The sequence below is a fragment of the Squalius cephalus genome (genome assembly GCF_949319135.1).
Source record: "Squalius cephalus genome assembly, chromosome: 22".
NCBI classification, from domain to species: Eukaryota; Metazoa; Chordata; class Actinopteri; order Cypriniformes; family Leuciscidae; genus Squalius; species Squalius cephalus.
In genome coordinates, this window is record NC_137143.1 from 16,358,104 (window position 1) to 16,360,917 (window position 2,814).

The following is a 2,814-nucleotide window of genomic DNA, read 5'->3' on the forward strand; positions in this document are numbered from 1 at the left end:
GTCGCTTAAAACCGTTTTTCTGATAGCTCTGTCTTCAGTCAAACGAGTGGGTGATTTGCACGCGCTATCTGTTAGCCCTGCATGTCTTGAGTTCGGGCCGAATGACTCGAAAGTCATTCTCAGACCGAGACACGGTTACATCCCCAAAGCGATTGGAACCCCGTTTAGGGCACAAGTTATTTCCCTCTCGGCTCTGCCAGCATCCGATAGTGGGGACAGTGATAACCAGAGAAGGACGAGTAAACAGAGAGTTTACATCACGCGCTCCGCCGCTTTCAGGCGTTCAGAGCAGCTCTTTGTTTCCTTCGGCGGACGCACCAAGGGTCTCGCCGCCTCGAAGCAGAGCTTGTCCAGGTGGATAGTGGACGCGATAGCAGCAGCTTATGCCTCCAGACACCTGCAGTGCCCTCTGGGCATCAGAGCCCACTCCACTAGAGGCATGGCCTCGTCGTGGGCCTGGTCCAGCGGAATTTCTATTCACGATATTTGTATGGCGGCGGGCTGGGCCTCCCCGTCAACATTCGTGAGGTTTTATAACCTGGAAATTCCTGCCCTACAGGCAAAAATACTGTCAGTATAAGTGACGTGTATGCTCTGCCCATTTTCTCGTGTGCAGACTATGTTCATATGCTGGCGCTATTCTGGTACTATACTCAGGGTGAAGTGTTTGACTCAGACCGGCTGATCCGCTCTGTTTCCTATTTCCCGTTACGCGCTGTTGTCGGTGCTGGCCCGCGTTGCTGGCCGCCCGTATTATTCTCTGTCGCGCGGGAATTTTTTCCCTTCATGTGAGACCGACTATGTCGTTTTTCTCCTACCCTTATGAGTGCTTATGTACTGTATGGGCTCGCTCTGCCGGCCCTACTGTTTGTACTGTTATATGTTTATAGACCGGCCGCGCCGCTCTATTTCATATGCTGAATGAAGTGCCTGTACTGCGCTGGCCCGTCTCTCCGACCGGCCACTTTTCCCAGCAGAGTGTTTTCCCCGGTTTCCCTGGGATTCATGGGCTGGATGCTCGGCGCACACGGCGTTGACAAAGGGTTCCCGATGCGTAAGCTAACCTTACGCAATACGAGAGACCTCTCGTAAGAGAACGTACTCGGTTACTAATGTAACCTCGGTTCTCTCTAGAAGAGGGAACGAGTATTGCGTAACCTGCCGTGTCGCGCCACGAGCTTTTGCGCTTCAGACTGCGAAAACCAGAATTTTAGCCTGTGAGCGCTGAATTTATACACGCTGGCCACACCCATTCTGACGGTTAGAAGGGTGTGGAGGGCGCGAAGCGCCCTCATTGGTTGCCGCGTTCAGAGCGCTCACCGATAGGCTTAAGCAGTTGCCGCCGAGCAGCCAATGAGCACGCTTATACAGCCTGCCTAGGTCTGTCGGCTGCTGCACTGCGTTGACAATGTATACAAAATTAAGGATAATTTTTTGGCTTCAGATCTCGAAGAAAGAAGACTTTCCCGATGCGTAAGCTAACCTTACGCAATACTCGTTCCATCTTCTAGAGAGAACCGAGGTTACATTAGTAACCGAGTACGATTTCTGTAGTTGTGTGGCCGTTCCTCTGTCGGTTTTATTTGTGTAACTTACACTTTTATTTTATGTCACTAAGTCAACGCGTCTGATAATAGGCAATAAACATGTTGCACATATCATGATCGAGCTAGAAAAAAAAACGTTCTGATGTTTTCTTAGACAGGCAAAGGTAACCGCCATTCTACTAGATGAACCTTGCTAATATAACTTTAGACAAATATTAGCCTCCGATATATATATATTTTATGCTCATGCCCACTCTCCCAAAAACAAACAAACACGAAAGCAGTAGTTCGCCTCGTTAATATCGTTCGTTCCCGGTAAAATTACAAGTATGCATGACAAAACAATAAAATAAAAAAAATCGCCATCAGTTGGAAAGAAAATATTGCTTTACTTGCCTCGGTAGACATAACTGGTTTTGAAATAGCCGGTTCCTCTGCTCAGCTAGGTTGACAGCTGATCAGCTGGGTTGCTCGTGGCGAGGGGGGTGGGGTGACAACAGTTCGTTTTTACGACAGAGTGTATGAAAGCATTTACTACCAGACACTAGGGGGAGCTTCGTAGAGAAAAAACACTCAGAGTTGCCTGGTGTCCCTTTAAAACAAGCAATATATTATTTGTAAATACTGTAAAGTGTTTAAACATCATGATAATATTTGTTGTACTGCCTTTAACTAATGCTTATTTAAAAACTATTTTATTTATTAAAAAATATATTATAATTTTATAATAATTTGGTGGTGTATGTTCATATTCAATTCTGTTTCTTTTTGTAACTGATTATTTAATAAAAAAAAACAATTGTTCGCAAAAAATGTCATTATAACTTTATAATAATTATTTAACAACAAAAAAAAGTTATTTTAAAATTACCTTTACTAGTGTAAGTCATTTAAAAAAATATATTTGACTTGAACAAAATCAGTTATTTAAACGTTAAAACATGAGGGGCATTTTTAGACAACATATTCTTAGTGTAATGAGCATCATAATTGAGAATACTAAGAATGATTTCAATAAAATCAAAAGTATGTCAAACACATTATGATAATGACAATTTAAGTGGAAAATTAGCTTAATTGTCCAAGAAGAAAATATTTATGGAACTAAAAAAAAGACTTCATTTTCTTTTGACAAAATATACAGTAATTTCTTACTTTTTCCTATTGAATTTGTGGTGAAATGTGTTCATGAGATTCATCCATATTCTATATGAATGGTTACATAAGTGAAACAGACCCCTTTCAGTGCTACATATGCTTGAAAATA